Source organism: Scyliorhinus torazame, chromosome 19, assembly GCF_047496885.1.
Source record: "Scyliorhinus torazame isolate Kashiwa2021f chromosome 19, sScyTor2.1, whole genome shotgun sequence".
NCBI lineage: Eukaryota > Metazoa > Chordata > Chondrichthyes > Carcharhiniformes > Scyliorhinidae > Scyliorhinus > Scyliorhinus torazame.
In genome coordinates, this window is record NC_092725.1 from 135,515,199 (window position 1) to 135,541,481 (window position 26,283).

Genomic DNA, 26,283 nt, shown 5'->3' on the forward strand with positions numbered 1-26,283 from the left:
TGAGTTACAAATCACGCAGTATCAGCCTGTGATAAATAGTGCAAAGTGCTTCCTTTTTTGGGCGACTAAATAAAATTTCGCCTCAAAGGCATTTGAAGAGAAATGCCCTTGCTGAAAACATCACAGATATTGCCTAGTTTTAAATCTACTGGCTGATATTCATTTATTTTTGTGACATTTAAAACATTTAATACTGTCCTTCGTCGGAAGTAATTAAGCCCATGCATGAGCAGCAATCAAACTGTTCACTTGAAGATGACTTAAAACTCAATTTTAACATAGGCAAATAAATGAAAGATATAAAATTAATTTTCCAGGCATGTATTAGATATGAAAGCTGGAAATAAAATCTATCAAGAATATCACTAATGATTGTGCTAAAAACAGCATAAATTATGCATATCACTTTCTCTCCTGTAATAAATGTTTTATCATTTTCCCTGCATAACTGTACTGTATTTTGAGGCAAGCAAGGAGATGTCCTGCTAAGATCAGTTGAAATCCTTACAGTAAATAAAATAGCCACAATGACCTCACAAACTGCAACCTGAAGATCTAGGATCTACACTCTGCTGACTCTTGAGGTCACCAATTTTCCCCAAAGGCCCTAACACTTGAGTTATCACATAACACTGCAAACACAAAAACAAGCTCCCCTTCGCCTTTAAAAAAAAATCAAGTCCACTGTCATCTGAAGCACCCAGACAAGACATTCTAGATTACATTCCCCTTCAGCTAGTCAGATCAAATTGAGTTCACACTCAAAATGCATAAACGATAATGTGCTCTGTTAATTCTGATTACCAGGCCAATAAAATCAGAATCAAATAATATTACTTGCATTATCGCGTGCTATAATACTGGCACACAAAACCACAGATAAAAATCCTCAAATCACACAAATTGAATTTTTAAAAAATATTTACACAACAAAAGGTGGATGCTCCTGAACACAACAGAAGCTTCATTTTCCACCACTTGCCAGGTGTACGTGAGAACGTACAGGATACAAATAAAATAAATATGCAAGTAGTTACACAAAAGCTGACAGCCGCTATAGCTACAGTAAACAACCACTGAACCAGATGTGTTTACGAACAAACAGTCCAGATTGCACTTCTTATTGAACATTAACCAAAAAGATAATAGGAATGGAAAATGTGACACATGGTGTTGACGAGCCCTTACAAGAAAAGAAGAAAGCAAGCATATTTTCAAACCCCATCACTAATGATCACTCACATCCATTGCACATTGAACAGGCAAAGTATTTTTTTTAAAGATTTAGAAGGAAAGGAAAGCTGGATTAGTTTAGCTGTGGGTTAGCCACAGGACACAATTCTTTCTGGAAAAAAAAAGTCACTGAAGGAATCATTGGAAAAATAATTGCAGAGTCAACAATGCTATCTCCTTACACAAGGTACGGCCACTTTACGATAATACAGGAAAACCACAACACCATTGATTGCACATACAGTGCTTTCTGGTGGGAAGCAACACATCTCGGTGAAAAATCAGCCACATCTGGAGCCATACAACAAGATGACACTTATTGCTTGATTCGCCAATTAGGAAATATCTCTTTCGGTGTCTACTAGTTTGTTTAGAAATTTACATTTAAAACGGAATTATTTTTTTTGGGAGTATTGATGGTCTGGGAGAGAGGGAGTTCCTTTTAAACACAGCAGCAATTTACACAAATTTTATAAATATTTGTTGAGGGAGTTCTCTGCTGTTCAAAGCACATTCACTTAAGTCCCTCACACCCTAATAATCGCTTTGCTATTGTACAACACATGAAGGAGTCGCAAGACTTCACTTTCAAACAGCAGTGAACTCCTAAATTATATGGTCAATCAGATAATTTTGAAAAAAAAAATTCTGCAGGACATTCATTCATGTTCTTAGGAGGATTAAATACTTTAATATTGTAGGTTTGAGGAAATGTGTATGTTTAAGTCAAACTTTTTTCTGCTTAAATGATAACTTAGCTGAGATGTTTTGATTTAATATTGTCAATGTTTCTGTTTATTTTTAATAATCTTCTTTGGACATGAAACTATTTCAAGTTTCCATTGTAATAATTTCATGTTCATGCATCTACATTTTTTTTCTCACTCTCTAAAACTTCAGGGTTTAATGCTTCTCAAAGCAACTATTATTTTTGTTTCTTTGCATTCCTTTTTTGTTCAAACTAGAAAATCATGAGTATCTCCACTTGTGAACCAGGCAGGTTTGTAGGTTTAAATCCTGGATAAGGTACTCAAACATGTTGCGTGAGCATTTGGATGAACTCTGTATCTAAACCCTGTTGTTCTTTGGCCGAGTGATTCGGCAGGGGGGCATTATCATTAAGTGGCTAAACAGTTTGCCAGCGCTGCTTAAAGATAGCCTGCACCTCTTAAAGGGGTACTTTGAGGCTAGTGCAGGGAGCCATGCCTAAAGCGGATCTGATGTGGAAAAGCTGGGCAACAAGTGACGAGAAGGCCGTAAGGCTTTTAGATGTGTTTAGAGGAGGCGGAAAGAAGGGGAGATCCCCTGTATCTACAGTGGTTGGGACAGGAGGATGGAGGCAGGGGATGGAATTGTATTTGGTCGTCCACTTACACGGCCCAAAGCCAACTGGAACAAATAACTATGAAGGACAATGCCTGGAATCAATCTCCAAGGGCTTAAATTCAGTGCTGCCAGAAATTTAATGACCTCAGTTAAATGGTCACGGGCAGGGAATGCATCTTCAAATGCCACTTCCAACCAGCTGCACCAGTAGCCTCAGCCCCTACTCAAATCATTCTACCCCATCGCTCATCTACAATGGGGCGCGATCTACTGGCCACATCACACTGAGCACATAAACGAGTGGGCCAGTGAGATAGCGTGAGAGGCCAAAATCAGGAACCACACCAGGTGCCGATCGGTTTCCAATCTGACCGGCCGCTCCCATTGACATGATCTGGATGCCTTTGCGACGTGGCAAGGGGCCAATAATCATCAATTAAGACCAACCTCCATCCCATTAAAGGGAAGGACCCCCCTATCGAACGGCCTCCAGCGATCTAACCGTCTCCCGGGGAGCGGCCATGTTTACACCTAGTTGAAAACATATAGCTGGTGAAATGGTTGCTGTGGGGATCCAAGGAGGCGAGCAGCCGTCTTCAAACCGGCAGTCAGCCACGGGCACCGAGGCCGCTGCCCCAGTGCACGGATGGGGCAGAGGGGGCATTGTTGCTCCGGAATGGGGATCGTGTATACCCATAATGGGGGCAGCTGTCTGTCCCACTGAACACCCCTGTGACAGAGCCCCGTCCATGGTAATATGGTGATGGTCACTTTTGTTTTGTTACCTGTGTGGTAGGTAACATGTGCTACTCAATCCTTGGCTAATGAAGAGGTCTTCTGAATCTCGATGAAGAAGACTCAAACTCAAAAGGTTTATTGAGTAACTATAACAATAATTGCATGAGTTCTTTTCTTTAACTTTGATACTCGTGATAAGGTTAACACGATCTAACTACAGTAACTATACATAACTCCACTAGCCATCTGAACTACTCTGCTATTGCCCTGGTCACAGTGTACCCCCGAGAGAGCCAGAGACCCAATGTGGTTGCCTTTTATGCCCCCCTGTTGGTCCGGCCCTCTAGTGATCATGTGGTGCTACTGATTATACATTAACCCCTTTTGTGCATGTGCATATAGAGATCACTACATCCCCCTTTTTTTATGTTACATATTTTCTGTATGTTGTAAAGAAAATTGAACAAACATAATGGATGCAGTTTGCAAAGGCATTACATAAAATTAATGAGTTAGTCCGTTAAGGTTTTTTTGCTTGCATGAAATAGGTAGACAAATGATGTTATGTACAAGTTGTGATGATCTTGATGATTATACAAAGCCAATTAATATTTACGAGTCCAATCTTAATTTAAAAAATGTTGAGTCCAAACTTTATGAATTTTTTCGGTTGAATTGCTTTTGTCTCCTGTTATTGAAGTGATGATGTTGATGTCCTTATTTCTTTGTGAACGTCGTCAGTGTCCTTGTGTTTAAGTGACTATCAAGTCATCATGAAGTGTTCAAATGCTCGAATAACTTTTGTTTCTTTTTCTATACTTGTGGTAGCGATTCTGTGTTACACCGTTATCTGCCCTGGACTTTTTTCTGTGCTTGCGGTATTGATTCTGTATGTCACCTTTGTCGTCTGACCCAGACTTTTTCCTGTGCTTGCGGTATTGACCTAGTGTGTCATCTGCCTTGAAAGCTGGCGTGCTTGCTTGTTCTGGAGCAGATGTGAATTTGTGAGATTCTTTGTCATGCCTTGGCATGTTTGTAGTCTTGTCATTGTTGTGCAGTGTGCTGTGGCATTGTCCTTCATATGTAGAGTTGTACCATGTAGTACAGGTCGTTGTTTCATTGTTGTTGTTTCTGTCATTTCTATGTTTGTGGTTTTCGGTGTCGTTCTTGATGTTGTCATTCTTGCTGTTGTTTTTGTTGTGCTTGTTGTTTCTGTTTCTGTTGTTTTTGCTGTTGTGCTCGTTGTTTTTCTTGTCATGCTTGTTGTTTCTGTTTTTGTTGTTTTCGTCACTGTTCTTGTCATTTTTCCTGTCGTGCTTGTTGTTTCTGTTATGCTTCTTGTTGTTTTTGTTGTTCTTGTTGCGTTGCATGTTGTTTTTGTTGTTGCTGTTGCTGTTCTTGTATCTGCTGTGCGTCTTGCGGTGTTTGTTGTTCTTGTTGTGCTCAATGAGTGTTCAGTGTGGATGATTTGAGTCATTGTCACAATTATTGGTGTCAGTGTCCATTGTGGTATCTGTTACATTGAGCGTTTCTACTTGAGAATTGTGAGAATGATCTGATGTTGCATTGATGTTGGTGACATCAGTCATTTGTGGTGGATTTGATTCCTCTTCTTTGCTTTCTTAGTACTCCACTTTTAGAGTCATTTCTGGTTCACTTGAATCATCATTGATTTCTTTGTGCTCCTCTTCTGGAGTATTTCTGGTTCATTTGAATCACCTTTGGTTTCTTGGAGTCAAAATCTTCACAATTTCATTTTCTTGTTGGTCTTGGTGCTCCTCTTCTGGAATCAAAATCTTCACAATTTCATTCTCTTGTGGGTCTTGGTGCTGCTTTTCTGGAGTCAAAATCTTCACGATTTCATTTTGTTGTGGGTCGTGGTGCTCCTCTTCTGGAGTCAAAATCTTCAAGATTTCTATTGACGTGGTCTCTCTGGACTCATGAGTAGCCCTCCTCTGATTGTTGAGTGCTTCTGTGCAGACGTGCTGAGATCTGTCAATTTCACTGTGATCCTGCACATTCTGTATGGGAATTGTGATTTCTTCGTCACTTGTCTCACATACAGTGGGTAGACATTCAGTGTCCTCTTGTTGGTAAATGAGCAGGGTAGACTTCCATAGTCTTCTTCCGGTGGCTCAAATAAGCTGGGTAGACTGTCTTCTTGTTGGTTAAATGAGCTGGGTTCTGGTGGCTCAAATAAGCTGTGTAGACTGTCATAATATTTTTGTTGTTCACGGGAGCTTGGTAGACTTTCATAGTCTGCTGTTGGTTGCGCAGATAAGGTGGATAGATCTTCATTGTCTTGTTCACGCATGGCGTTCGCTATGGAGTGTTTGCTTGCTTCCATTTTTGAGTCTGTCACCGGGCTGTCTGTGGAGGCTTGCGTCGCTCTCTTTGTGGAGGCTTGCGTCGCTCTCTCTGTGGAGTCTTTCATCGGTCTCTCTGGAATCTTTCATCGCTCCCTCTGTGGAGTCCTTCAGCGCTCTCTCTGCAGAGTCTTTCATCGCTCTCTCTGTGGAGTCCTTCATCGCTCTCTCTGTGGAGTCTTTCATTGCTCTCTCTGTGGAGTCTTTCATCGCTCTCTCTGTGGAGTCCTTCATCGCTCTCTCTGTGGAGTCTTTCATTGCTCTCTCTGTGGAGTCTGTCATCGCTCTCTCTGTGGAGTCGTGCAGTGTTCTCACTGTGGAGTCAATCTGTGCTCTCTGTGTGGCGACATCTTCTTCTTGGGTATTGCTGTCATCCAATGTATCGACGATCTGCCATGGCATCATGGTATTGGATTCAACTATCATGAGAAGAGTCGTGTTGAGCGTTTCAACCGTGTTGCTGATGCAATGATAATCAATTCCAACTAACTCATCCATGTCTGAGCAGTAGTCTTCAATGAACAAATCATCTCTTTTTGTTTCGGATTTGTCATTGTTCTTTCTATGTCCAGTGAAGAAATCATCTTCTGAGTAATATTCTTCAATGAACAAATCATGTGCTCTCCTCTTTGGGTGGTGCAAACTGCTTGCGCGGAGGTTATTTTTAACTGCTGGTGTAAGTACGGGCATTGTTCTGTCTTTTGACGTAAGAACATTTGGTTTTGCAGCTTTAAATATCTTTTTGTTCATTTCCCTTTTAAGTGGGCGTGGTCCGGGTCCTCTGACGTCATGCCGCTCATGACGTCATGTGTGGGAATCATTTGCGAATGCGCAATTCGGGTTTCCTTTACTGTGCGCTCTTTTCGCAACTGCACATGCGCGGCTTCTCGAGTGTATTTTGCCGTTTTCCTTCTTTTTGAGAAGTGCGCATGTGCGTACTGGCCGGAACGCTCTCGCTCAAGGTGGTTGCCAATCACAAAAAGCTGTTGCATCGAGTGAGATCCTGCCTCTGCCTCGTGGTGAGTGTTTGCGCCATTTTTACCGATTTTGTTTTCGAGATACTGATTCTGTGTTTGTAAAGACTCACAATATTGATTTTGTTTTTGTTGATAAGCAAGGCATTTTTGTATAGCAGTTTCGAGAGTTAGATACTTATCGTGTAAAAGTTCTTCCTTCAAATTTTTGTCAGATAGTCCAGAAATTAATTGATCCATTATCATAGTGTCTCTGAAATCAACATAACCATCAGGGGTTGGATAGGGTGGACAGTGAGAGCCTTCTCCCGCGGATGGATATGGCTGGCACGAGGGGACATAACTTTAAACTGAGGGGTAATAGATATAGGACAGAGGTCAGAGGTAGGTTCTTTACGCAAAGAGTAGTGAGGCCGTGGAATGCCCTACCTGCTACAGTAGTGAACTCGCCAACATTGAGGGCATTTAAAAGTTTATTGGATAAACATATGGATGATAATGGCATAGTGTAGGTTAGATGGCTTTTGTTTCGGTGCAACATCGTGGGCCGAAGGGCCTGTATTGTTCTATGTTCTATGTTCTATAACCACAGCCTTGTGGTATTAACTTGAGATTTGTGATAAAATCAGTGATGGGCCCTCCGTTTCTCTGGCATTTATGACCAGAATTAAATCTTTCCAGCATCTCTCCAGACTGACTCTTACAGTGTTCATCAAATATTTTGAGTATTACTTCTATTTTGGTGTTGTCTTCACCTTCTAAGTAATTAAAGCAATTATAGATTTCTCTAGCTTCATGCCCTCCTATTGAGAGTAGTAGTGCTATTTTTGTTGCGTCAGAGACCGTGCTTAAATCATTAGCTGCGAAAATTGTTTAGAATATCTGTTCAAATCTTTTCCAGTTATAACTTAAATTACCAGTTGTTTCCAGCTACCCGAGAGGTCCAATGAGTCCCATAGTTAGTCGTCGAGGATCCATTTGCTGCGAAGTCTTCCACAGTTGAATATCCGGTCTGAATTTTCTTCTCGTTTTGTCTAACCTAATCTAACTAGTTCTGTTAAAGCCAACACGCCTGGTACCATGTTTTGTTACCTGTGTGGTAGGTAACATGTGCTACTCAATCCTTGGCTAATGAAGAGGTCTTCTGAATCTCGATGAAGAAGACTCAAACTCATCCAGTAGTAACAAAAGATTTGTTGAGTAACTATAACAATAATTGCATGAGTTCTTTACTTTAACTTTGATACTCATGATAAGGTTGACAAGATCTAACTACAGTAACTATACGTAACTCCACCAGCCATCTGAACAACTCTGCTATTGCCCTGGTCACAGTGCACCCCCGAGACAACCAGAAACACAATGTGTTGCCTTTTATACCCCTGTTGGTCCGGCCCTCTAGTGACCATGTGGTGCTACTGATTACACATTAACCCCTTGTGTACATGCACATTAGCGATCACTACAACTTTAATTCCCACTGACCGTGGCAGGCGCTGGCTGCACAGCTGAAGGCTATCGCTAATGGGGAGTTTGCAATTCTAGTAATGCGAGCATTTCATAGCACCCAAGTGGATTCCCGTGAATATACGTGCCACGTCGCAGGCAGCTGTTACTGCCGAGCATCCCAATCAGGCTGTGAGGCCTCAATACTTGTCCTAAACTCCAAAAGCATCAACACCACAGAGGTAGCAGGCAACATGAGAACAGCCAAGAGCTGGGCCTCAGCACTGAGGATATTCCCATGACCAGAGGGTGGGTGTGTGGACCAGGGAGGGGACCAGTGCCCAGTCCAGCTGACGTTACTAGTGGGTACAGGGCCTGGGGGCCGGTGCCCAGGGGGCCACCGTTGCGGCCAGTGGTGTCCAAGGCGTGTTGGATGGCATCCTGATCGTTGGCAGGGGATGAGAGAGTGGGGGATGCTTGGGGGACCCGAGGGTATGCCATAGCTGATTGTCAATCTCGCACCTTCTCCAATTCCTCACAGGTATTACATTATGGATGATATCTTGGACTCCACGGCGACCTTGGCAGGCCAGGCGGCCAGACACCAGAGAAGGTGGCGGCAGCAGCTGTGTCGATAGAGGCTCGAGGCGGCAACCCATTTGCCCCTCACCTGCCTGCCTGCTGCATTCGCACTAACACCTATCACCTGCACATGGTATACCTTGGGATGGGAAGGCATGGGTGGGTGTGCTGGTGGGTGCCAGGGTGTGCTGGAGCATGTCACGGCATTGTGCTGGGGGGGGGGGGGGGGGCGGGTAACAGGCGGGACTGGTGCCAGAGGGCCAATGCCAACTCACCCTTGCGGCTCAGTGGAGTTTGTTGAGCATCTTGCGGCACTGGTTGGCGGTCGTCCTGGTGACACTCCCCGAGCTGATGGCCGCTGCCGCTGCCTCCCACTGGCTGACCTGTGGCTGACCCCCCCAAACCCCCCCCCCCTCGGGGGAACAGACTATCCTGTCTGGTCTCCACCGTATCAAACAGTCTTGCCAGGTTGGCTTATCTGAATCGTGGAGCTGGTCTCCGCAGTGGCATGGCTGCGTGCTGTCTGGGGTTTGCTCTGCGAGATCAGTTTAAGTGCTGCTACCCCTCGTTAGCGGGGAGCTGACGGGCGTTGTCCTGGCGAATGAGCCGGTGGGACAGTCACTACGTGAAGCCCGTGGGGCATCATTAAGTGTCCTAATTAATGGTAGATACCGGCGACGGCTGTCAGAACATACCCGGCGATTCCCGCTCGCTGCCACACTCAAAACAAATTCAGTTAGATCGCACCCACGATCAGCCTCATACCTCACATTCACATGCTGCACCTCACCCTCACCCAAGTCTCAAAGCCGCACCTCGGCTTGTACATACTGCCAGCTATTCAACCATGACAGCCACATCACTCAAACAGATTTCACTAAAGTCACTGACACAGCTCTTCTCTCTCTTGCAGGACAAAGAGGAGAAAAGTAAACTTGGGCAGGCGGAGATAGCCAAAGAGTGACAAGAGCATTTGCATATCGTGACCCCAATGGAAGAGGCCAATGTAGCTATTTTTGGGATGGCCATTTCTGAGGCTGTGGCCATAGACGGGGATGAAACCACTGAAGGTGATGATATCTTTCTACCCATTCCTCCTCCTCATAGTCCATTGTCCCTCCCATCCCAATTTTTCTGATTTACAAACTGCAGATGGTCTGCACGTGGGCATAATGTGGCTGCAGACAGGGCGGGAAAGTTGATGTGTTAGTTCATAGGAGGGCGATGTTGAGCACAACATTGTGCTGTCGACAACTCAGCCGACAGAAAAGCACTAACGGTCACACACAACAAAACTCTTGGTGCATTGGGAAGCCAGTCAGAAAAACTGTGCTCAATCCCAGCGACCAGCCCAAACCTGGCACTGAGCTTTGTGCACAATCTGGAGCTCATCCTTTCCAGCATGTCAGCCAACCATGATGGCCAATGTCACAGCAGCCCCCAGCATCAGTGCCAAACTGAAAACTCAGATTGTTGCCACCATGTGGTGTGGATTACAATGTGCAAAGGGGCTTGAAGTGTCATAGCCCAGCAATCTTCCCTTCCAGCACTGGCGAGCTGCCATACCAAGGGGCTGGCAATGGCTCTCTGGCGTACAAACCTACTGCCTGCTCTTAAAATGGCAGCATTCACCAACCCCCCCCCCTCCCCCCCCCCCCCCGCTCCATTAGTTCCCTTGCTGCTGCCCGTCAACCAACTGGCCCAGACTGCTCCCGCCCAGCCAGCTTTCTATGTATCAAGACTTGGGGAGAATGGGATCAATGGCTCTGGTGAGAAAGCAGGATTAGGCTATTGAGTTGGATGATCAGCCATGGTCATGATAAATGGCGGAGCAGGCTTGAAGGGTCAAAAGGCCTCCTCCTACTGCTATCTTCTATGCATCTATATATCTGCGTCCAAGACCATGTGCAGTCCCCTGCACTGATAGTCAACAGTCATCCACGAGCCAATCGACAGTATGCTGGATAACATTGTGTGGAGCACGAGAACAGGCTAAAAGACACAAAAAAATAGGTACTGGTTTAGCACACTGGGCTAAATAGCTGGCTTTTAAAGCAGACCAAGACAGGCCAGCAGCACGGTTCAATTCCCGTACCAGCCTCCCCGAACAGGCGCCTGAATGTGGCGACTAGGGGCTTTTCACAGCAACTTCATTGAAGCCTACTTGTGACAATAAGCGATTTTCATTTCATTTCATTTCATTTTCAAAACAGGCTCTAAGGAAATGCGCAAGGATGATTCATTCAGTTTTTTTGCTATATCATTTTTTTTTTCCATTTATTAATTTGTTTTGGGATGTTTAAACGTAAGAAATAAGCCATGTAGGCCCTCAAACCTGCTCCACCATTCAATAAGATCTTCAATCTCAACACTTTCCCACCCAATCCCTCAAACCCCTTATAGCCAAAAGATCTATTGATCTCAGCCTTGAATATACTCAACAGCTGAGCTACCACAGCCCATTGGGTAGAAAATTCCAAAGCTTCCAACCTGCTGAGTGACAAAATGTCTCCTCATTTCAGTCCTAAGGGCCAACTCCTTAACTTGGGACTATGAACGCTCTAGACTGTTGAATCAGGGGAAACGGCATCTCGATGTATATGCTACCAAGCCCTCTCAGAATCAGATATGTTTCATTCAGATCATTTTTCATTCTTCTGAACTCCAGAGAGCATAGGTCCATTCTACTCAAACACCTCTTATAAGACAATTCTCTCACCTTGTGAATTAATCTGGTGAACCTTTGTTGCAACCACCCCGAAATATAATCATTCCTAAGGTATGGTGTCCAGAACTGGACTCACTACTCCAGGTGTGGTCTGAACAAAGCTCTCCACATTTGAAACAAGATTTGCTTAATCTTATACTCCGGCAATAAAGAACATTCTAAAAAAATTATTTCATGGGATGTACGAATCATTGGCTTAGCTAACATTTATTGCCCATCCCTAATTGATGTTCAAAAGATGGTGGTGAACTGCCTGCTTGAACATTCAGTCAATGTGGTCCAGGTAAATCCACAATGCTGTTCAGAAAGGAGTTTCAAGATTTTGACCCTGTGATCGTTAATGAATATACCATTCGCCATCGAGTTGTATGAAGTACCTGCATGTAACTTTATGTGGTTTGGGGATAAGAGTAACAACATTTAATAGTTTCTCTACAGTTTTGAAAAAGGTTATGTTCTCCAACCTTGATGCACACTTCACATTTTCACCCATCTCCGTTTACGACCTCCTTGCCAACTCACTTTATGTATATCCCTTGGCAAACTCTTTGTGTGTGACTTAACACCCCAAAGCAGAGTCTTGGGTGCCGGGAACAATCCCACTATCAAACGGGGCTCTCTTTGCCTCGGCGAGGAATGGGGCGCCAAGGCCTCACTTCCCTCACTTCCTGCATGGATGTGCTCAACTCATCATGGGGCAGCATGGTAGCACAGTGGTTAGCACAGTTACTTCACAGCTCCAGGGTCCCAGGTTCGATTCCCGGCTTGGGTCACTGTCTGTGCGGAGTCTGCACGTTCTCCCCGTGTCTGCATGGGTTTCCTCCGGGTGCTCCGGTTTCCTCTCACAGTCCAAAGACATGCAGGTTAGGTGGACTGGCCACGCTAAATTGCCGTTAGTGTCCTCAGACTTGTGTATCTCCTGCCCGATGGAAGAAGTAGAAGAGCGAGTAAGCCGGGTGGGAGGGATCTTTGATTATACTGCCCGCTTTCCCCAGGCAGCGGGTGGTGTAGTTGGAGTCAATGGATGAGAGGCAGGTTCGTGTGATGGACTGGGTGGTGTTCACGACTCTCTGAAGTTTCTTGCAGTCCTGGGCCGCTTCCTTCCTGCCTCTTGTCTGCACCGCGTGCTCCTGTTCTCTTCCTCGTGGTCCTGTTCGGCAGCTGGTTACTGTATAGCTGATGGAAAGAGTTGTCACCTTTTTAATGATGAGGTTGTGCAGCATGCCCCCGGCCCCCAGAAATTGCCACACGTGCCCAGCCAAGCATTGTCGTGTTCTTGCAGATTAGGTCAAGCAATGGAAGCATCAAATTTGTGCAGTTTACAGCTTTAATTTTATACACACTGCGCATCTATGCATGGGTCGGGTAACTGTGTCACCAGATAGTCCTTGTTGCTCAGTAGCCACCCTGTGCTTTGCTAAGTTGCCTCAAATGCAACTGGCAGAGCAGGAGGCATGACTGCTACCAGTATACCAGGCTTCAATCTGACTGAGTTACTGCTCATGCTCACACACTAGTGGGATGTTAAGGAAATGGAAACTCTTTTGGCTCTTGTATAGGGCCTGGTTGACATATGGAGACAGAGTACAGGGGAGAGATAGAGAACCTAGTGGAGTGGTGTAATGACAACAATCTCTCCCTCAATGCCAGCAAAACTAAAGAGCTGGTAATTGACTTCAGGAAGCAAAGTATCGTACACACCCCGTCTGCATCAACGGGGTCGAGGTGGAGATGGTTGACAGCTTCATATTCCTGGGTGTGCACTTCACCAAAAATCTGTCCTGGTCCACCCATGTCAATGCTACCACCACGAAAGCACAACAGCGCCTATACAACCTCAGGAAACTAAGGAAATTCGGCATGTCCACATTGACTCTGACCAACCTTTACAGATGCACCATAGAAAGCATCCTATCTGGCTGCATCACAGCCTGGTATGGCAACTGCTCGGCCCAGGACCGCAAGAAACTTCTGAGAGTCGTGAACACAGCCCAGTCCATTACATGAACCTGCCACCCAACCATTGAATCAATCTACACCTCCCGCTGCTTGGGGAAAGTGGGCAGCATAATCAAAGACCCCTCCCACCCTGCTTACTCACTCTTCCAACTTCTTTCATCGGGCAGGAGATACAAAAGTCTGAGAACATGCACGAACAGATTCAAAACCAGCTTCTTCCCCACTGTTACCAGACTCCTAAACGGCCCTCTTATGGACTGACCTGATTAATACTTCACACCTGTATGCTCCACTCGATGCCGGTGTCTATGTATTTACATTGTGTACCTTGTGTTGCCCTATTACGTATTTTCTTTTCATGTACTAAATGATCTGTTTGATCTGCATGCAGAAAAATACATTTCACTGTACCTTGGTACACGTGACAATAAACAAATCCAAATCCACATTGTGCAAACAGTTAAGGACAGTGGGAAGCCTGCAATTCTAGAAAAACAACGTGTTTGCTCCACCTGCTTGTCCCTGGTAAGAGAGAGTGAAATTAAGAGTTAGCTCGCTTGAAATAAAGAGACTCAGCGACTTCATTTACCCAACAGTGGACAGCAAACTGCAAAAAACTGAAAAATATGTTCAATGCAACCTACTAGTGCAATCATATCGGGGGAGATCTGATTTGTCCGCAAATCTTGAGGTCAAGGCAAAGTTCTTCAGAACCTGCCATGCCACTCCCTGTAGGCTTTTGCAACTTCAACCATGTATCGGAAGCAGCAAAGACTTGTAAAAATGTTGCAATAACCAGGACAAAATTGACCAGCGACTAAAAGAATTCCATGCAATGTTGGCGTGCCGTCTTCCCTCTTACAGAATGCATGTGCAGCAGTGCGAAGTTATGAGCGGACATTGGCTGCCGCTCCAAAATTACACCGTTAGTATCAAATGAATGTTGCACGTTGATTGGCATAATTTGTCTGCATTGCACACTTTCCATGGAGGTTCAGTCCGTGTGCTTGTCAGGTGCTGAACCAATATAGCTTCTGGCCCTATTTACTCTGCAAGTGTGCACAGGCACTGTGGATGCCATTTTGGCACTCAAAGCGCACTCACAGCACTCAACAAAACAGTACTAACGAGCCCAATGTCTCTCTCATGGGCTCATTCAATTACACCTTCCAACACCGGGGATAATGGATGTTAGAGTTTGGGTCTATCAATCTCGTGGTACATCTAAAATGTGTAATATTTCCTGCAAATTGGAGAGAAAAAGACATCCCAATTGCAGTGAAGTACAGGGTGTGGTGACCAAGCTCTGCTGAGAGCAGGACTCCAAGACCACGTTAAAAAGAAAATCAATCAACGTTTTAAATTTGGTCATATCACTATACGAGAATTAAAACAAGACAAATTGAAACAAGGCATTTGTCCACACCTTCAACCAATAAGCACAATATGCCAACAAAGGCAGTAACTTGGGGCACCTGCAGCACAGAGTCTATTACGAGGGGTGAACATTGCAAGCACAAAAAGCTGGAGGGCCACGGGGAGAATGCAAATCAGCAGTAAGAGCTTTGAATTGCTAAAGCAAAGAACCAGCACAAACCCGTTGGGCTAATTCGCCCTCCCTCTGTGCTGCAAACCTCTATGGTTCTAACTTATTAACAGCCCCATTGTCATCATTTGGAAAGCACAATGTTACACTGAGGAAGACAAATCCGTTGGAAAATTAGACAGTCCCATTACCGCCCACAAAACCAACATTTTTCGAAGCACTGAAAACATACATTCAAATATAGACAAATTATTTTTCTCCTTGCCACCTTGGGGGGAATGAAAAATCTGCCGGAGTGTATCACCTGTCAACAACTGTCATTCAATGGAAATCAAGTTACCATAAAAGTAGGGAAGACAAAATTCTAACTATGCATTTTTACTATCGCATGCAAGTTATCTTTTTCACATTAACAAAACAGTAAAATCACATATTTTAGCTTAATAAAAATGGTCAATGAGTACGGAGAAAATGACAATGCCACATAATCCCATCTGCATACATTTGTATATTCCACTCGCAGATGTGCCTTAAGGGTTGAAAATGGAAGAGAAAATTGTGGGTTGGCGGGGTGGCTATTGCCTGTTTTATGCTACTGTCCAAGACCAATTTCGACCCCTTAATCTCAAAACTTAAAATTTTCAAACCTTTTTTGCATCAATAGCTTTTTCGTGAACCTCAATGTGTCCTCGCTTCCGGCCATTGGTACCCCCAAACTGGCAACACCACCACCATGCTCCTCTTAATTTTAATTCATGCAAATCCTTTCCCCTGCTCTTGTTACAATTAGATTCCGTCACAGACCTCTCCAAAACAGGACCGAGAAAATGTGATTGATTAAACTAATTTAGCAGTAGGAGTTTAATCGTGAGGGAAAATGTTTGCCTTAATTGCCAGCAAAATGATTATTATTGCAGAGGGAAAGCTTCCCTTGCCCTTCTCTAAAGAAGAATTATTTATTATATATTGAAAAAGCAAACGCATTTTTAAAAACTCAGCAATGTTAATTTAACTTTTGAAGTCGAAAGTTAGCAAAGTAAAAATCCATGCATAAATTGTAATAAAATCATTACTGTTTATATTTTAATCTTGATATCTTAGCGATGTTTAAAGTGATATTTTAATTTATTTGCAATCCTTTCTTATTTATTGACAAAATATTCAAGCCCGGTCTTGACTCTGTTCAAAGAATGGGAAGAAAAGTCCTTGAGATGCTCTATAAGTTTACTGGTGCTCAAGTCCATCACTACAGTGGCCAATCCTACTCATTTTGCTGACGACAGTGCAATGATAAATCTATCAACAATTATTTAAACCGTTCAACATATGTGTGTGCACACAAAACATGGCATAACTGACACTTTAGTTGTTTCCATTATTCATTAGGTACGTAGTCATTGTCTTCATGAAAATCTTTCCTTATTGAGAAGGGAGAAGGGCTGTTTGTCAGTTTGATCACATCATCGTCTGGCTTAATGCAGAGATGACTTGATAATGCAATTTGGTGTGACATGTCATCGGATTGTGCATTTGTAAACAAAAAAAGTTTGTCAAAATCTATTTTTGCAAAGACGTTGCTTCTTTAACAGGCATATTTAGTGGAATTCCGCATTTCAATATATCATTTACCATCACCTTTCTTTAAAAAAAATAAACTTAGAGTACCCAATTCATTTTTCCAATTAAGGGGAAATTTAGTGTGGCAGTCCACCTATCCTGCACATCTTTGGATTGTGGGGGCGAAACCCACACCAACACGGGGAGAATGTGCAAACGCCACACGGACAGTGACCCCGAGCCGGGATCGAACCTGGGACCTCAGCGCCGTGAGGCAGCAGTGCTAACCACTGCGCCATCGTGCTGCCCTACCATCATCTTTCTGATGTTCTGCTGATATTTCCTCTCAATATGTATTTTTTACTGAAAATTTTTCATTCATAACAAACATGACATTAAAATCAAACAGCCCAGAAATCAGATATCAAACAGTACAGTACAGCACAAAAGGAAACAATTAAAAAGCACCCAACCGAACTCAGAAATCCCACCCAAAGACCAAAATTACCCACCCCCAATAATAATAACTAAAGCAATTTCCACCGTTGCTTCCATATTAACGGTTTAGTACACCATTTTTCTAAACATTAAGATGGTGTACATATATAACCCTTATAAATCAAACTCTTCTACATAGATCAGAATACTTAATTAAGTTATATGAAAACAGCAGTATTTGTACTGATCAATAATGTATGTTAAAAAAACTTGATTATTTCACGCAAATTATTTCACGATCACACATGTACCATGACTCAGCCAGGAAAGAATATTCATTTTTGATTGAAAGGTCATATCTCCGTAACCTTTAGGCACAAGATGTAGGCCAGGGCATATTATAAAATTATGTTTTTTTAACACGTAAAGACTCTTCTCAAATTAAAGCAAAAATGCATTATGTGACAATCATACATACGTTGCTATATATCTCCTCAAAGATAACTACTATATTTTACATTTCAAAGTCTCTATCATTGAAATTAATCTTAGAGCTTTCAGACCATCTACAAAAGTGACAGGAGTACTATATGCACAAGATTGAATTTTCCCCTTCCTAAACAACTTGAATTTGAAGGTTACTTAGTGTTACAATATTTACTTGCAAAATTGTGTTGTTACCAAGGGTATAATGGATGGTGGCAATGCAGGTTTACGCAAGAATGAGTGAAGCATGAGGCGTTAGCCATGTGTTTGACATGTTTCAAATTGCTATAATCCAGCATTAAATACACCCAGCAATTCATGCTATCCTTTGCAGCTGCAATTGTGAATTAAACATGCCTTACTGCATATTATACTTGTACAAATTGTACTCCCACTAATACTCATGCAACTTTATGACTTCACGTTTTGCATTTAATGCTTACCAGCTTGGCGAGCTTGTTTTACGTAGATATATTCCAATTAAAAATCATTATTTACTGTTTACTGACATGTGCAGCTGCCATTGTGTGATACATTCATTAAAGTCATGTTTAGAACTGTAGCCGATATAATGAAAACAGCACTGATCTGGTCAACAAGCTTTTAGAGTCTGTTTATAGAACATTGCAAAATATTTGTTGAGTGGTCAAGTGTATGAGCTTCGTTGGCCTAATGTAGCTGTGTGTGTTACCATATGCATTGTTTGAGCCATTATTCTTTATTCCTTTTAAGCACAACAGTTTATTTTTAACATTATCTTTAACTGTTAGTTGCAGAAAGCAGTCCAAACCATCACAGCAAAAAAGCATAACAGATTTAAGTTCTCAAATACAGTTTTTAAGGATATATTCCAATAAAATGTGAGTCATTAATGCAGGGTGACTCTATTTAATTTAAGCCTGAGAAACATTGAAACATAGAAAATAGATACAGGAGAAGGCCATTCGGCTCTTCGAGCCTGCTCCGCCATTCATTACGATCTTGGCTGATCATCAAGTTCAATACCCTGATCCTGCCTTCCCCCCATAATCATGGATCCCTTCAGCCCCAAGAGCTATATCTAATACCTTCTTAAAATTACACAACGTTTTGGCCTCATCTACTTTCTGTGGTAGCGAATTCCACAGATCCACCACTTTCTGGGTGAAGAAATTTCTCCTCACCTCAGACCTTTCTGAATCTACCCTGTCTAATCCTGTTATAACTTTGTAAGTTTCTATTAGATCCCCTCTCACTCTTCTAAACTCCAATGAATAGAATGATTATCGACTTAGTCTCTCCTCATATGACATTATACATGTTGAGTATGACAGACCCGCCCTCCCAGGAATCAGCCTGGTAAACCTCCATAGCAAGGACAGCCTTCCTCAGATAAGGACACCAAAACTGCACACTCCCAGTGTGGCCTCACCAGTGCCCTATACAATTGCAGTCAAACATTTCTATTCCTATACTTAAATCCTCTCGCTATGAAGGCTAACATGCCATTTGCCTTCTTTACTGCCTGCTGTACCTGCACACTTACTTTCAGCGACTGATGCACGAGGACACCAAGGTCTCGCTGAGTATCCGCCTCTCTCAATTTACACCCATTCACATAATAATCTGCCTTCCTATTTTTGCTACTTAAACTTTACAATTAGAAACACAGGGTTAGTTGCGTTGGTGAAGTTAAATTTGTCATTGGTTGGTACTAAATAGATGTGGAATAAAATTGATGCACCTCGGGTTAACCACCAGTTCAAGGGCAATGGGGGGTGGGCAATGAATGCTGGCGCGCCCACATCCCTTCAATTAATAAAAAAAGAGGAAAGGCAACAGGGTGGTGAGGTCCCCACTTGCCTCTCGCACCTAATTAAATACCCCATCACAACCAAACCCTCTATGGGGAAGAGCACAGGAATCTGCCCTCCACTTAGGCAAAACTCTAAATTGTTCACTCTGAACAAAAAGGAAGAAAAATAAAACAACGATAAACAAGAACACTTTGGCTCACTTTACTAAAGAATGTTTTGAAACAATAAATGTTCCCAAATATTAGCACTTCGAAAAAGCCAACATCACACTCAACATGTATAATGGCACAGCCTGCCTGTCTGCCTCTTTGCTTTTGATGTACTACATTGCACAATGGCAGATGCTGTAAACAAAGGTATCCATCACAACTAATTTCAATTGTTCCATTGCAGTTTTGTTTTCAAAGGTATGGTTGTAAATTAAACTTTAATAAACCATTAGACTCGCTAATAAAATACTTGACTGAAACCAATTAACTTATTTTCAAAACATTGTTGTGAATATAACATTGTGGCTTCCTAGCCGAACTGAAAATCCATCAAAATATAAAATATAGCAACATTTTATGATACAACCCATGATGGAGCCTTGTATCGGTCACAAACCTTCAATCAGAATGATGGTTCTTGATTTTGCATCAATTATGTATGCTTGTGAGAACCGTTTTTATTGTTGTGTGTGAACAGCCCAAAGCAATGTTGAAAAGTCTGTCCAGTCATTGTGTTCCACTTCAAATTCTACTTGGAAGATATATTCCCCATCCACTTAACATCTCCTGAATCTTATGCCTCTTGTGACCTGGTGTATTTCTTTAGATACTACAAGATTAGCATCCATTGCCTATTTTCCCCTTTGGTTAAATGTCCTTGGGCAGCATGGTGGTTAGCACTGCTGCCTCACAGCGCCAGGGACCCGGGTTCGATACCGGCCATGGACGACTGTGTGTGTGGAGTTTGCACATTCTCGCCGTGTCTGCGTGGATTTCTTCCGGGTGCTCCGGTTTCCTCTCACAGTCCAAAGATGTGTGGATTAGGTGGATTGCCCCTCAGTGCCCGAAGATGTGCAGGTTAGGTTACGGGGTTAGGGCGGGGAAGGGGGCCTCGGTAGACTGCTCTTTCAGGTGGTCGGTGCAGACTGGATGGGCCAAATGGTTTACTTCTGTACTTTAGGGATTTTATGGATCCTTGATCAGGCGAGGCACACTACACTCTACTGTGGCAGACGAGTTGAGCATCGAACAATTCTGACGCGTTGTCCCCGATTAACCACTTACATGTTCACAGGATTAAATAGCTCAGAAAGCATTGTGAGGTCGGTGTGTTCCATCTATCTCCACATGTCTCCTCATATGTGAAAATATAATGTTGAACCCTTCTGAATTTTGCATGCCTCTACTTCCCAAAGGCAACCAATGAAATTCTGCGGCTGACGTTTTGGCATTCCACACAGTTCTGCTATCTGAAGAATTATTACTATGACTTTCCTTCCTGCAGATGGTCTGTTGCTCTGCTCTCAGAGAGGTGAAGCCTCTCCCCATGCACAATGCAACCACTATCCTTTGCAGCCAGCTGTGCAGCATTGCATTGGCTATTTCTTGCAGCCCTGGCCCACTCAGTATTCATTTGGCCACATTCGCCTCACTATTTCAAGCACCGCCTAATGGAACATCAAATCGTGTATATGTTAAACCCCTCAACAAGGACGGTTGCCCATGCTACACTTTGGCTAGGGACAAATCCATCTCTCCCAGCATCCATAATAAGAGTGATCCGACACTTTATACAGTACAGTATACCTGGTCATACTGGTTTAACACACTGGCTAAATCGTTGGCTTTGAAAGCAGACCAAGGCAGGCCAGCAGCACGTGTCAATTCCCGTACCAGCCTCCCCGAACAGGCGTTGGAATGTGGCGACTAGGGGCTTTTCACAGTAACTTCATTTGAAGCCTACTTGTGACAATAAGCGATTTTCATTTCATTTCATTTCAGACTATACCCTGTTGCTGGCCACTCATTCAGTATAATGAGCTGTAATTGTAGCACTGGATTATCTGTATGTGGCATCACTGCAAAGCCAGTAATGTCTAACGACAGTACTCAACCTCCCCTGTAATGTCCAAGACTTATTTTAGATAATAATTGCTTTGTGTCTCCACTCATGGTACATTTTTATTCATTGTTGAGATGCGAGCACCGCTGGCAAGGCCATTCGTTTAATCGCCCACCTCTATTTCTAGCCCACTTCAATGAGCTGTTCGGAGTTAACCACACTGATGTGGGGCTGGAGGCACATGACGATCAGAACATGTAATGACAGCAGTTTTCATTTCTAAACAATTAACCAATTGGGTTAATACAACTATTCAACAGCCTCGTGGTCACCTCACGATATCAACTTGTTAGTTCCAGATTTTCATTCACGCACTAATAAGTGGTGCCTGAACGGTGGATGCGATCTCCTGCCAACCTCTCGATAATTTTTTTTAAAATCAGTGGAACTGGCCTGGTCGAGTGTGGAAATTCGGACAGGAATGCTGTGCTCTCTGCCGCATCACTGCACATTTTTACATTTTGTTCTTGGCGGGCAGGGAAGTAGGGAATACATTCACGGTACGTTATTTTTAAAATTCAGTCATGGGATGTGGGTGTTGCTGGCGAGGCCAGCATTTATTGTCCATCCCGAATAGCCTTCGAGAAGGTGGTGGTGAGCTGCTTTCTTAAACTGCTGCAGGCCATATGGAGTAGATACACCCACGCTTCTGTTAGGGAGGGAATTCCAGGATTTGGGCCTTGTGCCGGTGAAGGAACAGAGATATATTTCCATGTCAGGATGGTGACTGGCTTCGATGAAACTCCCAGCTGATGATGTCCAGGTGTGCATTGCATCTGCCCATTTATATTATATAAGAGCCTATACATAAGGCATATATGTCATCATGAATGGGCGGCATGGTGGCACAGTGGTTAGCACTGCTGCCTCACAGTGCTCGGGGCCGGGGTTCAATTCTGGCCTTGGGTCACTCTCTGTGCGGAGTGTGCATGTTCTCACCGTGTCTGCTTGGGTTCCTCCAGGTGCTCCGGTTTCCTCCCACAGTCACATAGGTGGATTGGTCATGCTAAATTGCCCCTTCGTGTCCAATGGTTAGGTGGGATTATGGGGTTACATGGATGGGGCAGGGGAGTGGGCCTAGGTAGGGGACTCATTCAGTGCAGAATCGATGGGCCGAATGGTCTCCTTTTGTACTGTAGAGATTCTATGACCCGGTGAATGTACATTTCCTCTTATTTGAATCATATAAGTAGTAGGCCCAAGGGATTCTCACTTGCTTCTGGCATCCAGAATTGCCATAGCAGCAGAAGGGAGCAATGATCAATTGCATGACCTGCAGTGCCAGACACATTTTTCAAAACATCTTTGCTTCATTGGGAGCATGGACACCATTGGCAGTGGAACACTATGGCAGGTCTTAAGGCCTATGAGTACCATTGTTCTGTCCTGTTCCAAGCTGAATCATTGGCAGCTAGGAAGCTCATGTTTCTTTTTTCAAATGAGCCCTGATGTCGAAAGTCACCAGGGTGCAGATGGCCAGTTATCCCGCCAAACTGACAATGCATCACACTTTAATTAAAATAAAAAAGCAAAACGTGATTACCCAGGCCGATCTGCTGTCTGCTCATTGAATAATGTGAAACATTCACTTATCCATCCATTTGCCAGCTCCTTGGGCGAAATTCTCCCGAAACGGCAAGATGTCCGCCGACTGGCGCCCAGAACGGCGCCAATCAGACGGGCATCGCGCCGCATCTTTGGGGGCCGAGCCCCAACATTGAGGGGCTAGGCCGACGCCGGAGGAATTTCTGCCCCGCCAGCTGGCGGAAACGACCTTTGTTGCCCCGCCAGCTGGCGCGGAAATGACATCCCCGGGCGGCGCATGCGCGGGAGCGTCAGCGGCCGCTGACAGTTTCCCACGCATGCGCAGTGGAGGGAGTCTCTTCCACCTCTGCCATGGTGGAGACCGTGGCGGAGGCGGAAGGGAAAGAGTGCCCCCACAGCACAGGCCCGCCCGCGGATCGGTGGGCCCCGATCGCGTGCCAGGCCACCGTGGGGGCACCCCCCGGGGCCAGATCGCCCCGCGCCCCCCTCAGGACCCCGGAGCCCGCCCGCGCCGCCTTGTCCTGCCGTTCAAAACATGGTTTAATCCACGCCGGCGGGACAGGCAATTTATTGGCGGGACTTCGGCACATCCGGGCCGGAGAATCCAGCGGGGGGGGGCCCGCCAACCGGTGCGGCCCGATTCCCGCCCCCGCCGAATATCCAGTACCGGAGACTTCGGCAACCGGCGGGGGCGGGATTCACGGCAGCCCCCGGCGATTCTCCAACCCGGCGGGGTGTCGGAGAATGACGCCCCCGGTATTCGAAATGCAGCTAAATGACCAACCATCAAGGGTTGGTTTCACTCGGGAATTTTTTTAAAATTCATTTACGGGATGTGGCGGTCGCTGGTTAGGTCAGCATTTATTGTTCATCAGAGTTGCCTAAGTGGTGGTGAGTTGACTTCCTGAACAGCTGCAGTCCTTGGGGTGTTGGTACACCCACTGTGCAGTTAGGGAGTAAGATCCAGGATTTTGACCCAGTGACAGTGAAGGAACGGTGATACATTTCCAAGTCAGGGTCGTGAGTGACTTGTAGGGGAACCTCCAGGTGGTGCAGTTCCCAGGTACCTGCTACTTTTGTTCTTCTAGATAGTAGCGGTGTCGATTTGGAAGGTGCTGTCTAAGGAACCTTGGTGAGTTACTGCAGTGCATCTTGTAGATGGTACACACGGCTGCCACTGTTCATTGGTGGTGGAGGGTTTGAATGTTTGTGGAAGAAGGAGCAATCAAGAGGGCTGCTTTGTCCTGAATAGTGGTGAGCTTCCTGAGTGTTGTTGGAGCTGCACTCATCCAGCCAAGAGGGAATATTCCATTACACTCTTGACTTATGCCTTGTTGATGGTGGACAGGCTTTGAGGGGGTCAGGAGGTGAGTTACTCACCGTAGGATTCCTAGCCTTTGACCTGCCCCGGTAGCCACAGTATTAATATGGCTAGTCCAGTTCAGTTTCTGATCAATGGTCACCCATTCTTTGACGTCCAAGTTGGCACAATAAGTGATAAAAACAAAGTATCCTCCACAATTAATCAAAACTACTTTGGATTAATTGATGCAGTTCCAACCAGAGACAAAAAGAATTTGTAGATGTAAATAACTTCAAAAACAATGAGCCTAATCTGACCAGATTTGACTTAATTAGATTTGGAACTCAGACAGTAGTTAAGAGTTCACTTTGTGACTCAAAAACCAATTATTTCTTTTAAAATGTCGACAAGCTCTCTCAGCTGCACTCCATTTTTGCAATGCTTTTACCTGTGTCAAAAACGCAATGGTTAAAATAAAATACAGCAGCATCTTTTATGAAGGATGATGGGATCTTGCATCTGTCAGAGCAATTACTGTGTGCACTATATTTACAATGACAACATTATCTTCTTTATAAACTGCAATACAGTAAGCCAGATATTGCGAGGAATTGATTTAAGATCACTGCCCTGCTGCTAGACATAATAGGACTGTTAAAGTCCTCATCATGTGCCAGATAAATCTGATAGGACTACGCAACGGTACAGAGATACAGACCATGGAAAGGGTGAATCATTTGAAATTATTTTGTTCTTCAAAAAATACTTTTAAAACAAAATGTACAATTGAAAAGACAGTCAGCTGGATTCTCCATTGCTGAGATGCCGGGGCAGGATTCGTGGACTTCTGCAACAGCAAAACTGGCACTGCACCTGGGCCGATTCAGCGATTGTTAAGGGCCTAGAACCGGCGCCACGTGGAACACAATCGATTCCAATGAGAAACGGTGACGCACTCGCGATTGACACTCAGGAGGCCGACATGTAGCAGCCAAATATACACACTTCACTCTCCACACACACCATCCCAGCCAACTGGATGGCACTAGTTGTGCTGGAGCGCACCCTTACGGCTGAGGGGTTGGCTGGGGCCAGAGGGCACCCAAGTGGTGGCCTGGGGGGACACCGATACAACCTGTGGCCCTAAGTTCACAGTGGGCAGTCGGAGGGGTACGTAGCTGCATGGCTGCCTTGCCGGCCGCGGAAATGGTGTTCCGTTCCCGTCCACCCCAACCCCACAGCCCACTCCTGGCCACACCCTGCTACTTCACCCCGGCCCTGGCAGAAGCCCCCTCCCGGCCAACGACACAGCTGTCAGCACACTATGATGATGTTGGACACTTTCCGTACCCACCCCCCCCCACCCCCACGCTCCCTCAGCAGCCATGGCGCCTGTGTCACGATTTTTAAAAGCACAAGTGACCCTCGCTGTCGGAAATTCAGCCCATTGGGGGCAGAAAATCGCAGAGGCCCTGAAGAATACCAGGTCGGTCCTGTTAATGATATTCCAACACCATTTACCATACGTGCGTTCTGGAATGCATTGACGCGCTGTCGAAGCGACGGAGAATTGTGATTTGGTATGAAATCGGCGCCCGCCGCGATTCGGAGCCGAATCTCCGCCCAATCACATTTCCCGATTCCGGCGTCAGCTGATGGAGAATTCCGCCCAGTAACTTTTTGGGGGGGCCAGGTTAGCTCATTTGGCTAGCCAGCAGGTTCGTAATGCAGAGCGATGCCAGCAGTGTGGGTTCAATTCAAATGTCGGCTGAGCTAATTCATGAAGGCCCCGCCTTCTCAACCTGGCCCCCCGCCTGAGGTGTGGCAACCCTCAGGTTAAATCACCACCAGTCAGCTCTCCCCCTCAAAGGGGAAAGCAGTCTGTCGTCATCTGGGGCTATGGCCACTTTTTTTGTGCAAAATCACCACCCCCAAAAAACTACCATGATAGGAATTCCAATTAGTGTTATGGTTGTGGTTCCAGAGGTACAAAGAAGAGCAGCCATCCAATACCTCATTTAAACGCTCTTTCTTCAGGTGAGACTCAAATCAGTGGATGTGGACTGGCTCTTGAATTGTGGGCAGGTACAGTCGCACGAGTGCATTTCAAGCAGAGGGTTGACAGGAATAGAAAATAAGAGTAGGAAT

At 44.6% G+C, this 26,283-nt stretch overlaps 1 protein-coding gene across 6 annotated transcripts in view; it reads right to left on the reverse strand.

Annotated features, from left to right (window-relative positions):
* Window positions 1-26,283, reverse strand: part of foxp2 (forkhead box P2) — a 545,939-nt gene that overhangs the window by 455,670 nt on the left and 63,986 nt on the right. The window contains exon 1 of one of the 6 annotated variants that reach the window (XM_072485282.1): window positions 1,416-1,498. The exons of the other annotated variants lie outside the window; for them this stretch is intronic. The gene's annotated coding sequence lies outside the window, so the exon portion shown is untranslated. Of the gene's footprint in view, window positions 1-1,415; window positions 1,499-26,283 lie in introns of those variants that run through there. 6 annotated transcript variants of the gene reach the window in all.